We start from the raw sequence: 14,893 nt of genomic DNA on the forward strand, positions 1-14,893 counted from the left end.
ATTAACTTGAATTATAACAGCAAACACAAAACAAACTAAAATAGAGACAAAATTGATCAAAACAACTCACATGGATTTACAAACTAATCAAGCAATCAAACAACCTAAGGAAAATTACTTTACTATCACATTCAAAGTCGGTAATTGAAGAATGCAGAACTTCACAATCAATCACGATCAACAACTCTAATCAATGGATTCATCATTAAATAAAAGAGAAACAATGTTGAACAGGAGAGAGAAAATACAAAAAAAAAAACGAACGAAAAAAACAATAGAAAATTAATGTATAAATCATATATATACATGGCTTGGAGAATAAGAAAAGAACTTAATAAGGAAAAATAAAGAGGAAATAAAAAATAAAGTAAAACGACGTAGTACATGGGGGGAGTAGGGAGCTTTACCTATAGGGGGTTGTAGCTAAAAAATTTCACTTTATTTATCGGAATTGGGCTTATAATATATTGTTGGAAAGCTCTTTTCAAGCCCAATCCAACTTGGATTGGCTATTTTCATAAATAGAGTGAAAGAAGAAACATTTTTTAAAACAGAAAGAGAGATATTTTAATAAAAACATCTACATCACTACAATTTTAAATCTTTCACTTCATTCGATAATTAAATAACGTAAAAGGTATTCATCACTAGGTTTGGTTCTGGGTTGACACATTTGGGTGTCTACAGAAGCCCCCCCTTTGACTGAGTTTGAAGAAACGCAAGTTTCGAAAAGAAAAGTCAAAGTAGCGATTGGGACAGAGAATGATTCAAAACGTTCTGCAGTCCTAAATCATTCTTTTAACGCCGATACCTGCAAACTAGGGTTAGTTAAACAGATAAAAGAGTTAAGAAACGCGTATCTTGCACCGTCAAGCACACGTCTCTGGAGTAAATGATTTTTGTTGTTGCATTTGTTGGTGACGACCTCCATAGTGCCTCGTGAACGCCAACTGAAAGTAACAGCGCCTTGCTATCTTCACTTGCATGTGACAATCCTCCACAGTGCCTTGGGAATATCGTCAAAGGTGACTGTGCCTTGCCATCTTCAAGGGTTATGGTAGTACCTCGCTACGGTTGTGCTTTGCTACTATATACAATCTCCTCTCTACTTCGGGACATCGTCAAAGGTGACTGTGCTTCGCCATCTTCATGGGTGTGGAAATACCTCGCCATGGCTTTGCTTTGCTGCTATAGACAATCTCCTCTATACCTCGGGACATCGTCGTAGGTGACCGTACCTCATCATCTTTAGGGGTGTGGCAATACCTCGCCATGGTTGTGATTCATCGTTATAGACCATCTCCTCTTTACCTTGGGACATCTTCAAAGGTGTTTGTGCCTCGTCATCTTTAGGGTTGTGGCAGTACCTCGCCACGGCAGTGCTTCGCCGCTATAGACCATCTCCTCTTTACCTTAAGAACATCGTCGAAGACCGCTACTTGTAGCCATCTTCAGTTTTATGATGATAACCGTCCCATAAAAGTTATCGAAGACCACCGATTGTTGATCCTCAACGCTAATACTTCGCTTTGCTATTTGTTGTTATTTCATTGTGATTCCTCGCTGTGCCAGTACCTCGACGCATTTAGTAATGAGTCGGTACTTTGGCTCTTTTGCTAGTGTGCCACTACCTCGACGCGTTTTGTGGATGCGCCGATACCTTGGCGCTTGTGTTTTTTTTTTTATGAACCATTACTTTGGTGCTTGCGATGAACTAATACTTGGGCGCCTTATGCTAAGTGAGACAATCATTTATCAGGTCGATCACTTATTGTGATTGTAATCGAGCTGACTACTTAATCATGTCAAATTGCTTATAGGTGCTAACTGGCGTACCATGAAACCTAAAATTACTGCATAAGGTCCGTATAATCTAATATGGGGGCCATGTATTTTGTCGCCGTAGCAGCGCGCACCAGTGCATACTGTCGCCAGTATTTTTCTCTATCTCCAGGCGACAGACACTAGCGTCAAGCGACAACTCTACCGTCTATCACTAAAGTTGGGTTTTTTTCGAATAAAACCCCTTTTTTCCTCCATTTCCGCTGCTGTTGCTGTTCGCTGCTCGGTATCGCTCCGAATCTTCAACGTGGTAGTTTCCTTTCAACCAAGTCTGCTCAAATATTTTGCAAATTAAAGCTCTTCATCTCTAATTTACCGATCCAAGTTTTGCTCAAACTCCTCTTATCTTGGAAGAAATTCATGCGTTTATATTCGCGGTTTTTCAAAAAATCCGGGAATGTCCATGCTCGCTTGCTCTTTTAGAAGTGATAGCTTCCATGCTTGAAACTGTGTCGAAAAAATTATCCATTCCAAACGAGGTGCTTGATCAAAATCTTGATATGCTAAATCAATCAGGCTAATCGTCAATATAACTGCGATCAGGCCGACTCTAGTTGATTTTCTAAGCCACTTGCGTCCTTTCGCTTCAAATCTTTTGTATCTGCATTTATATTTTGGACTATAGGACTTTGCTCATCCTTTTTTTGGGTTGATCTTAGGTTTAGTGTTGCTTAACTCATTGCATAAAACTTAATATGTTTTTAACACATGTGACTTGTCATGACTCGACTCAAACCGTTTTGACATTCATGGCTTGACATGACTCAAGGTATAAACTTGACATAATGATGACTCACTTCGTGTGATGCTTGTCTGCAAAGTGTTGACTCATGCAGAAAAACAAAAATTTCCGTCATTTTTTGTGGAGGGTACCGACTTTCTCCCGAAAATGAAAGACGCAAAAAGAAAAAGTGAAGTTTTTGAAGGTGCATGTTAAACGATCTTAGTCAAGTGTAGGCGTTGACGTTGTATCTCATAGTGTAAGGATTGTAACATCCTAGACTATCCTAGTTGACTCGATAGTGAAAGTATTTAGGTAACTTAGGCATGGAGGCTAAGTTTTTCATACTTAATGATGCAATGATGAGTGATTTTGATATGACAAGACATGCTTTAACGTTATGCTAAGACTGCATGACAAAGTGTTCCTAAAGGTAGGATTATTTGGTCATGTATCTCTGATGTGTGTGAAAGTGATACTAAAGTTAGGCTGCAAAGGCTAACGGTATGAAAAATATTATTTCAAGAAGAGTCAAAATGATGGTGACCCTTAGGCTAGGTAAGCTAATGATGTAGGGATCAAGCCCCCAATTGTAGCTCTAAATGGATAGGGATGATCATTGGAAATTCCTTGATATGATCAATTATGAATGTAAATATGAATGCATTTTTATTACGACCGCACCTCATTCTGAGGTTGCCTACGTAAACATTAGGAAACTGGCCGAACGTAGCTCTAGTCGAACCTCGCACAAGTATGTGTATACCTCGAATAGGACATTAAGGGTTGTAACGTGGTTAGGATAAAGGTTAGAGAAGAAGGGATAAAGGCTCAAGACCCTAGATATGTCCCCAAGGTGTGCAACCTTGCTTTTGAAATCTTTATATTTTTATGCTTGAGGTTTCCTCACTTTGAACTCTTTTTCTTTTGTTTTTTCTTTTTTTTTTTTTTTTTTTTTTTTTTTTTGCCTTTTGCATTTTTTGATAATCATGGGAAATCCCGATCATGCGGTCTATCACTCACTTGGAATTCATGTTTCTCAGGCACGGTACCGAGCACTCGATAAGAGACGTAATCTGAGACGTGTTCTTATCAAAAATATATTCATATCAGAGACATTGGAACGCTAACCTTTTTGTACACTTTTATTATTTTTGCTTATTTTAATTTATTGAAATTACTCAAGCTTTTGTTCTTTGAAAATTGCATAAGTTGCACACCATCCCATCCCAAGGTTAAGTAGATGTAGGTCGAAAAAATAAAGGTCTATTGTTAGACAAGGCTTAAAGTGGTTTGACAAGAAATGATTATATATTTGAAGGGTGAAAGGTGATATATTATGGCTACAAGGGGTGCCTCTAATCATTGGTATACCTTGTGCTTAGTTCGACAATATTTTTTTGTTGAAATGCAATGCAATGATCATATGCGAGAAAAGAAATGCTCATTTTATTAAAAGGGAAAAAGAAAACACCTACAAAGTAAATCTAAGGAAAATGAAAGGTGCCTATGCTAGACATATTGGGGAAAGAAAGAATAAAAGAAAAATAGAAAAAGTGGTCCCGAAATCTTGTTGTTGAAGCTCGCCTCGTGTCTTTATTTTATCATCACCAAATATTCTTGCCATTTAGAGGTGTGGGAAGCTTGTTATTATCAATTAGATATTGGGACCTCTTTTAGCTTCCAACAGCTCTCAGTAGTATGACCCTTACCTTGATGGTACTTGCAGTGTACATTTGGGTCCCAACGAGGCAACTCTTCTCATGTGGGGGATCTTCAATAGGTCCAATGGGAGTAATGAGTCCCTTGGCATGGAGTCGATCAAAAGGAGTATCATAGCTAATCCCGATAGGAATGAATTCCTTTCTTAGTTGCTTTCTAAGTCCTTGATTAGCTAAGACTTTATTGAGGTCAAAGGTACCAACATCGTTACTAAAGTAGGTGTTTTTGGAAGAATAAGGATGGTGGTTCCTCTTTCCTTTCCGGCCATTGTTGTTATTGCTACTAATCTTGACCTTCTTATTGCTCGGAGGAACATGAAGGAGATTTGAATCAATGAGGTCTTGAACGCGATCCTTGAGTGCAAAACATTCTTCAGTGGTGTGACCATGGCCTCTATGATATTGGAAATAGGATTTTAGGTCCCAATTGGAAGACTGTCTCTAAAGTACTAGATCTAGAATTGGACCAATAGGGTGAATGAGACCTTGGCCCTAAGGTAGTTGACAGATTCGCTATAAGTCATTCCTTTTGGTGTATACTCATCAATGATCTGTTTTGCCCGCGGCTTAGGAGCATTGAGTTTTTCATTAAAGCTTTGACAAGAAGAAGAGGAAAAATAGTGATCCTCCTTTTTATCCTTTCGGTCTTGACAATGAGAACCTTGTTCGATAACCATTATCCGGTTTGCTAGTCCTTCTATTGCACCCATAAGCAAGACAACGGTATTGCGTAGTTCATGAACTTCCTCTCCCAAACTTGACGAGTTTTCCTAGGTATTACTTAAGAAAATTTCTTCTTCACTAGCAATTATTATGACCCTTTTTCTTCTATCAAAGAGTGATACAAAAAAGTGTTGTCTCGGTTAAACACTCTTCTCTCCTCAATCAAGCGCTACAGAAAGAGAAGTTAGGGGTAAGTTTTTCATTTTTGACTCAAGCTCTATTCAACATGCAATAGATGGGAAGAGATCATAGAAGAAATGAGAGAATGATAGGTATGGATAAAGTATGTAGAGAGTGAAAAACTGATATAGATGAGAATATATAGAACAATTTAGGAATAAAGTGGCCCCCCAACTCAAATAACGGAAACGACGACTCATGCATGAACTTAAGACATGGTCATGGTGATGTATACACAAAGTGTGTACTAAGACTAGTGAGTGTGGATGACAGGTTTAACTTGTTTCATGACCATGTGACTAGACTATGTGACTAGACTTAATTAAGGACTCAACCTGATTATTGCCATTAATAAACTGATTAAGCCGATTAATTAATTAATTAATTAATTAGACTCATTGTGAAGACTCGAGCAAAACATGGACTGTCGCCAAACGCTAAGGACCAGCGCCAGACAACAACATTGTCGCCTGGAGCTAATTACTAGCGCTTGGCGCTACAGTCCAGACCTCTACACCATTGGTAGAAAATTGATCTAGAACTGTTTCCAGTATTTTACTCTAAAGGGACAAGCCTAAAAAGGTCGTGCTAAGTCAAGTTCGATCAATTTATTTAGATTTTAATCATTTATTAATTAATTAATTAATTTGGCAAAGTCCTTTAGTCATTAATTAATTTATTTAAACTCATTCAAATGTCAAACAAACGGTTAGGGGAAACACTTATTGGTTATGCATAACAAATAATGCACAAGTAGTTACATAGTCACCATATGATGCAATGAGTTTGCAAACTAACCATGACTCTAGTTTTCTAAAGTTGAGGATATAGGTTGGTCAAAGAGGGTCCATGGTTATGAGTCCGGATGCACTGCGCGGAAGCCTTACCTTTGGAAGGGTGGGCGCGAGTGGATGGGACCCCGCGAGTTAAACTCGCTTCCATGGTTTGGTGAATTCAACACACTCGGATGTACCCTTCGCTTCCAGGAGCGTTCGATTGGGTAGATGGAGCATGAATTCCCATAAGGTTATGGCCATATGTAGAACAAATATGGTTTTCCGAGAAAAGGGAAAAACTCAATCAGGAAGTAAAACCGAGCAAACAGTACTAGAAAACTAGTCGAAACAAGAAGCTAGATTTCTTGCTCGGTAATGGAAGAATTTGGCGCGAGAATATAGCGTATGTTGCTAGACGATGCCACTGTCGCCAGGCGACAGAGCCATCGCTCGGCGCTAACACCGTTTTCTCAGCGCTAATTCCTACATGCCTCGGCAGCTTTCTGTTCTTGAATTTTCCAGTTTTTCTCATAGCGTTATTTTTACTTTAGTTGTGAAAGATATTTCCCTAATTTCCTACTTGTATAAATCCTATGTTTTAGACGCATTACGGATGGTATTTCCAATGCGAACCTTTTTATGCTTATGCCAATAATTTTAATCAAAATTACGCACATGAAATACTTAGAACTTGACTAGTCTCATCCACTCATTCTAAATTATTGCCAAAATAAATTTTAGACATTATAATAGAAATCCTTCCCAGTGGAGTCGCAAATTGTAGGAATATTTCAAGCATCCCACACTTGAGCCCCACTGTGATCATACACTTAAGCATGGTGGCATCCAAAGGGAAGAAAGCTAGAGTAAAAGAGTCCTCAACAAGTTTTAGGAACTTGTAAACCGTTCACACGGTGAAGGTTACACTCCTTAACGATCCATGAGATCGTTAACTCCAATAGGTCTGGAACCATGACTGGAAGTTCGAGGATTAGGGTACAAATCCAACCTAAAAGAAATTGAACTTGCCCTAAAAATAGTCCTCTGCTTTATTCTTCTCGTATTCATGTGTGCTTTCTGACTAACATGTAATCATTAGGTTAACCCTAAACCTGTTTAATCTATGTTGTTCGAATATTAATGCACAAAAATATATTATTGGCGATCACTTGAATTATAATCATGTTAACCTAAATAAGATTATTAATTATCTTTTTAAGCGTGATTACAAGTACAAATTCCCTTTAAACATGCATAAAAGGTGTGATCAAGCAATAACAATAATAAATATCAAGAAACAATAACAATAATCATCATCAAAATCATGTTAAAAATAAAGCATAATAATAATAGAAAGATCCTAGGCATGATATTAACAAGATTAATAGCAAACCCTACCATCTCACTAAACAATAAAAATCAAAGCTTTAGCTCTAACATGATACTAATATGATATTGGAAAACAAATAGGAAGCATCATAACAATATCAAAAATATTATTTAACCCTAAACGTGATATTAGGAAGCAATAAAGCATCCTAACATGTTACTAGGAATCAACAAAAAAATCTAAGCATGATTTCTATATCAAAAGATCAATAAAGTAATTAAATTACATACTTCGATGCCTCATACCTTTTTCTAATAACTAAATACACACATTAGTAACTTCAAGGAAAATAATAAATCAAACAATTAAATTAAATAATTTAAATAGAGATTTGGGACCAAACCCTCAGAAATTATAAACCTGTCATGTCTAGGGTGAAGGAAACTTCGAACTTGGCTAGGTGTGTCTAGAACTAATGTATGTGAAATTTTGTGAGGGAACGTTTAGAAAAAGAATAGAGAGAAAGAAAGCTTCTAGCTTTTAAAGAGAGAAAGAAAGAGAGATGATGTTTGAGAATGAAAAAAACGGGGAGATACGACCTCTATTTATAGAAAAAATAGCTCGGAATCAAATCAAGTCATATTCGGAATAAAATACCTCATGTCGCCAATGACAGGTGTTAGCGCCAAACGACAGGAGCAGCGCCTGGCGACAGCTATGTCGTCTTGCGCTAAGTCAAAATTAAAATGTGCTTTGTACGCGGAATCGTCTTCTTAATGCGATTAAGCAGCTAATTTTGCGTTAAGGAGATTAAAATCATATTTGTGACAACTCACATCTTTTATTAAAATTAAAACATCTTAAAAATATATTTATCAATCCTAATCTTATTAGTATTAAAAATAACCTTCTAGATATTTCTAGAAGATTAAAATCAATCCTAATAAATTTAGGAATAATAATTATTAGGCCCTCCTCTAGATCATTGGGCCACATGTAAAGTCATTTTGGGCCAAATCTAATTTAATCCATAACTTCCTCTTTATTCATCAGAATTGGGCTTATAATATATCGTTGGAAAGCTCTTTTCGAGCCCAATCCAACTACACTATTATTGGACCCTTATCATGGACCTAACCAAATGGAGCTGGCTATTTTTATTAATAGAGCGAAAGAAGAAACATTTTTTAAAACAGAAAGAGAGATATTTTAGTAAAAACATCCACATCACTAGAATTTTCACACTTTCACTTCGTTCGATAATCAAATGACGTGAAAGGTATTCATCACTGGGTTTGGTTTTAGAGAACTTTTTTGGGTGTCTACACTTAGGAAATTACAATTTTTCAAGTCTAACGTGTATTAACTATTCAACAGGACCAATACACATAAATCAAATTTTACGACAATAATACTCCAGTACTCCCCTCCCTCCCTTTTTTTTAATTAATTAAACATTGATTGAATCACACATATATTATACTTCTTGGTAAACAACAATAGTTTATTTATTGGTAATATTGTAATAAGTTCATGTTTTTATTTACTGTTAATGAGTACAACCGCTATTTGAAGTTTTGCATGTTTATGAGTAAAACTGCAATTCAAAGTAGTGATTTTGCACTAAACCAGTTTTTTCCAAAAATGCTACTTCCTCCATTTATTTTTAGTTGCGAAACTATTCTATTTTGGAAATTGTTAATTAGGTACAACACTTTCCATTTTTGACAATTCTTTCTCTCTATCTTTCTCTTGCCCGCGTTTTTTTTTTTTTTTTTTTTGAAACCAACAACACAAAATCATTAATTAATCAAGAGATAAGGAGTCCATGAGTACATATGGGGAAACCTCTTGGGGACAATGATTTTCCCAAGATTGCTCGTAGCCAAAAGGGACTAATTTAGCTATATAGTGTGCAACACAATTACCATCACGTTTCACATGTGACCAAACAACGGACATGAAACTAGAACATAAGCTCATGATATCACCAAGAATAGAGTTGAACTCCACAGCCTGCGAATTCTTTGATAGCTTCTCGATAATGACTTTGCAATTGGATTAGAAAGGCCATATGTACTCTAGCCTCTGCAATTTATGGGCTCTAATAGGAACGTCATCTTTTTGTAGCAGCAGCAATAACCTTGTCTTCGTGATCCCTAACAACAACTCCAAGCCCTACCCACCCTTCATCAGCAAGACACGCATTCGCATTAATCTTGACAAAACTCGCAGGGGGAGCACACCACTTATTCGGGCTACGGGGAGGGCGTAACCCAGCAGCTCCATAGATGCGAGTGGTGTACTTACCCTACACATCAATGTACCTATTCACACGTTCACCAATCACATCATTTGGAGTTGTTCTGTTCTGAAACACCTTGCAATTCCTATCACCCCACAAACACCAAGCAAGAAACATACCTCTTTGGAAAATTTTCGAGTTTAATTTTTTCCAGCTAATAACCAGGTCACGGGTTGAATCACACTCCCTTTAATTGGCCATTCTAGAGCAGCCACAGTCCTCCCAATGCTCCTGCACTCGCCAACACATAGGAAAAGCATGGATAACAGTCTTGGTCTCAGCAGAACACAATGGACAGAGATTGTGTAATACCCGTATTTTAAAAAACATAAATAAATAAAATTATTGGTAATCTTTAAAGTATAACTTTATAAATGATATAATTTATGTAATCCTATTTTATTTTAAGTAGAACTCTAATATTTAGAGGTATATTTAAACCCTAAAATTTGCTATTTTTATCAAATTCTTTACGGAGTATCGAGTGCAAGCGTGAGCCGAAGGGGAAATTCAAGTTCATCAGCCTGATTTGCGAAATCAGTAATTTAAGAGGCAACTATGTCATTTCCTTACAAAGGGTGAGGGGCATTTTGGTCGCTACGGTCATTAATTGGGAAAACGTCTAAATGACATGGCAGACATTCTTCATAGTCAAACTAACGCTTGACTACTTTTTTTTTAACATCCGTCTTTGAGCAAATTGTTGTAACGTTTCTGGATACTTTCCCAAATCTCTGAAAACCTACGGCGACATTCTCACCGATTGTTGCTTCTGTGGCTGGAACTCTGACACTCTGTCACCGGGGATCAATTGTAAGTGAAATTGAGGTTCTTGAGGGTTATGCGGTTGTCGGAATACAATCAAAAGCCGCAAGACCGTCCCGTCGAATTCGAAAAGAAAAGTTGCTCTTTCTACGGCTTGTGTCGTCTCTAAATTCTTGATTATCTCTTCCTATGGCTTTATGTTTCAGGAAATTTGTTGTTTATTAGATAGTTAGATTTTGGGAATTAAATAGCTTAGCTTGCGAGTCAAATATGTTAAATTGTTGTGTATTTATTTTGAATTTTGCCCATGGGTATTAGTGAACATCATTTGTGTTCTGGAATTTATTTTGGAGCCCAATTTTGCTGTAAACCAATCCAATTATCGTCAAAGAAATGTTATGAATTGGAATTTGAGTATGCAGTATTAGAATAATTTTCGGAATTTTTTTTAATTTTTTTCCTTTAACGGTTGGTTGTGCTCAAACTTTGCAATGTGTATTAATTCATTGGTTGATGTTCAAGGTAAGTTCCAAATGATGCAAGATAGCAAACAGGTTTTCCAGGCAATGTTCAAGGTAAGTTCTAAATCACACCAACATACTCTCTCGTTGTTTATCTTTCGTTTTATGATGGGTTGAAATCTACCTATAGGATGATAGTTTGACTGTCGGTGGGAAAATAAAGGCTAAAGGTGAAGTTTTAAAGGATTTTTTTAAGGCGAGGTCTAAGGTATTGTACAATGTGTGTTGTTCTCCAAGTTCAGGTAAATGTTATGTTGTTGTTATTGTTTCCATTTAACGTATCTTACCCAAATTCAACAGCCACCAAACTTGAATTGTCGAGTGGAGAGTTTTGCCAGAATCTGTCAAACCTTTGACTCACGTAGGAGACGGTGGGTTGACAAAATGGGATTTGGAGGGCTGTTGTATTTATCTGGTGACATGCATCTTCCAAGGCAGTTGGGGTACTAGTTAGTGACCCGAATGGATCCGATTAGTAAGATGTTACTAACCTAGGATGGAAGGTGTTTAAGGTTGTCTAAAAATCAAATTCATTGGGTCCTTGGCATCCCTAATGGAAAAAAGATACTTCCCTCATGAAAAACATTAAAGAGTACACAACGGGATAAGGTGAAAAAAATAATTGCAAAATGCGGGGCAACACGGAATAATGGACAACCAGACGTCTTTGATAAAGTAAGAATTCCGATCTACCCTGAGTTAATGGAGAGGCTTGAGTGTTACTGGGAAGAGAACGAGGAGAAAGAGTTTAAGACGCTCTTCTTATTGATTGCATTAGAAATGCTGTTGTGTCATACGTTGTCCACTAGATTGTCTTCTGACCTGGTACCTGCTTTGACATGTGCTATGGAAGCCGTTCAATATGATTGGTGCACTATGGTGCTATCCAAACTGCTTACTAGTGTCCGGTCCTTCGCTCGTAGATTTTATTCTTATGGGCATGCTGGTGGATGTGGTGGATACGGTGGATGCATTTTAGACGGCTATGAGTTGACCAATTTGGTCGCTCAATTGTCGTCGTCTGCATAGGTACGTAGAACCGACAAGTAGTCTGTTCTCTGCGACGATTGCACCCGGAGGGGTGTCGCCGGACGCCTTTGTCCATGTTGGGACAGGCGATTTAATAAAATAAGCAACCATCCGGCCTCTTTAGGCCTTTGGTCTTGTTTGAGACCAGTTGTATAGCCACTAAGCGTTTTTGTGCTTAATTTTTTAATCGGACCATCGGCCGAGCGTTATTAAAAAATTGAATTTACACTAAGTGTCGAACTTAGTTAGTTAAACAAATAGTTCGTCTCAGTGTTACCCAGACGGACAAGCAATTATTGAATTACACTAAGTATCAAACTTCGTTAGTTAAACAAAGAGTCCGTCTGAGTATTACCCAGGCAGACAGGCAATACGAAGAACGATTAAGTTATCGAATACCGGATTCCCCGAGGCATCAGTCGGTATCCGGCTGAAGTTCTCACTTATGTTATTTATTCCAAAGTTGCACTTTCTCTCCCAATTGGGGCAAAAGATTTTGTGTAATGGCTATGTAATAACCCCAGACGGAATATAACCGCCTGGGTAAGAAGCTCAAAGAACCCGCTTTAATGGCCGGCTGTGCACTTGGTTTGGGGCAATCACCATTATGATTGATCGGCCAAAAAACACTCCATACTTCTCCTAGTATCAAGTGTTTTCAAGCCAATCAATCAATTTGAAACAAAACCAACCACACAATCGTCCAGGGGAAAGAGCACCCAGATTGCAAACTCCCGCATGCTTTTCGAAGTTAGGCAAAATATTAAAGAATTGCAAGCATGCGCAAAATTCAAATTGAAAAATTCATTAAAAAACAAACAGGTATAAACAACCGACTGAGTCGGAATACTTCATTTAATATTTAAAATGGCTCAAAGGCCAGAAGTTGTATTAACCAGAGTTACATCCAGTGAAGAAACAAAAATTAAATTGTTAAACCAACCCCTTGGTTGGTAAAGATACAATATTACACGGCATACAAGCCGGTAAAGAAACAGGATGGCATACTGCCGCAGAAAGTGGGGAGGCCCGCCTAAGGCTGAGGTGGATGCTGCTGCTCCGGCTGATCCTGGCTGGGTTGGCCTTCATCTTGATCATCCGCCGCCGGCTCCTAGTTATCAAAGACTTTATATCCCTACTCTACAGCCCAATCTTTGAAACGAGGCGGAGGAGCCTGACCTAGTATTTGGGCATCATACACCTCAGTGGCGTAATCATACCTTAGTTTATAAACCTCAAAGTCTATATCTGGGTAGAGGAGGCTCCAAGTGATCTTCAGCCGGGCAAGATTATCACGCTCATTCTCCTCCATCAGCCGCTTTTGCTCTTGGGCGAGCTCGTCCAACTGCTTGTTTCGCAGAGTGATTTTAACTCCATCCACCTGAAGGTACCCAAACCGAGCTTGATTTTAACTCCATGATATACCTATGTCATGATGAAGCCAACAACCCAGAGTTTGTTTATATTTCCATCCACCTGAAGGTACCCAAACCGAGCCTGATTTTAACTCCATGATATACCTATGTCATGATGAAGCCAACAACCCAGAGTTTGTTTATAGACAAACTATAGCCCAATTGATCCTTAATCCAAATGCTTTCAACCCACAATACTCCACTCTCAAAATGCGCCCTGATCACTTACAAACGGTGACATGTCCAGCACATATCCCAAACATTGATGATTGTTATGCTATACCAGTTGAAGCAAAATTACTGCTCAAGTGGTACCTAGAAACAAAGAGCTACATCCCTCGCAACTTACAACACCTAATAGATCTAAAGCCGGTGTTGGATTTAAATATTCCACCGATTAGGTTGTGCTTGGATATGGTGTACCTTTGCATGGGAACATTCACAGACGCCTTCCAGGTGTTGAATGTTCCCGTTTATGAGTGTGTGGTTATCATACAAATTTACAAAGCAACTAAATCTCCTAAAAGGGGGCCATTCCACATAGTAGCATTTGATCTAGTTTCATGCCCCAATTGGGTCCCTCATTTGAATAATGTGCCGTTAAACACTAAAATGGTGTCTTGGAATGTGCATGGTATTAGTCGGGATTCTTTCCTCCAGAATTTTGAGTTGATGTACGGAGTTGTGAATCCTTCAGTTGTTATCCTTTTAGACACAAGGCATTTTGATGAAAACGTGAGGAGGTTATTTCTAGGTTGCCCGTGAATTTCATAGTGCACACCTCGTTCATCCATTCATGCTCCGGTGGAACTGCTATTCTGTACAAGTAAGAGGTCATTAAGATGGTAGGGACACCTCTATTCTCTAATTATGCATTAACCGATGTTGTTTTACAGGTAAAACACTTAGGATTAGTTTTATTAAATTACTTGCATTACCAGTTTATTGTCATGAATTATTTTCGTTATTGTAGGGAAAGGAATCAGACCCACTTAACCTGAAGTCTCTTTGCCACAAGAAGCTGAAGACCATCTTAGAATGATGGTGGTAATGACTGTGCTGAATAGTGAATGATCGATTAAGGGCTACAACGTGTAACATCATGGTTTGGGAACATTTTGTTTGGGTATTTTTAAGCTATGTGGAAGTGGGTGTTAATCATTTTGTGTTGTTGGATTATGTAGTTAACGCCCAGTTTTAATTGTTAAAGTTGGTTATCATTTTGGTTAACTCCGGTCCTTCTATAATTATGACTAGTATTAGTTTTATGATAAGACCTTCTTATGTACTATGTAACATATAAAAAATGTAGCGGTTTATATTATGATTATATAATGCGACTATGCTTATTAAATGAATATTAGCTATGAAATGCTTTATTAATGGTCATAAAACTCTTAATTTTTTTAGTACTCTAATCATTTACTTAATATAGAAATAAACAACTTTGATCGAAAATAAAACTTTAGAAACAAGAGATAGTACATACTCAAAGTATTTGTAAAATGATAAAGTATTAATTAATTTACTGGTTTCTTAAATTATTCATAATACATTAGCTAATA

At 37.6% G+C, this 14,893-nt stretch overlaps 1 long non-coding RNA gene across 1 annotated transcript; it reads left to right on the forward strand.

Moving 5' to 3' along the window:
* Positions 1 to 10,058: 10,058 nt before the first annotated feature.
* LOC145580902 (uncharacterized) lies at positions 10,059 to 11,622 on the forward strand. The gene is made up of 4 exons (XR_014099599.1): positions 10,059 to 10,498; positions 10,883 to 10,938; positions 11,015 to 11,092; positions 11,185 to 11,622. It is a non-coding gene; the product is annotated as an uncharacterized LOC145580902 (long non-coding RNA).
* Positions 11,623 to 14,893: the final 3,271 nt, after the last annotated feature.

Source organism: Chenopodium album, chromosome 1, assembly GCF_948465745.1.
Source record: "Chenopodium album chromosome 1, dcCheAlbu1.1, whole genome shotgun sequence".
Lineage (NCBI taxonomy): Eukaryota > Viridiplantae > Streptophyta > Magnoliopsida > Caryophyllales > Amaranthaceae > Chenopodium > Chenopodium album.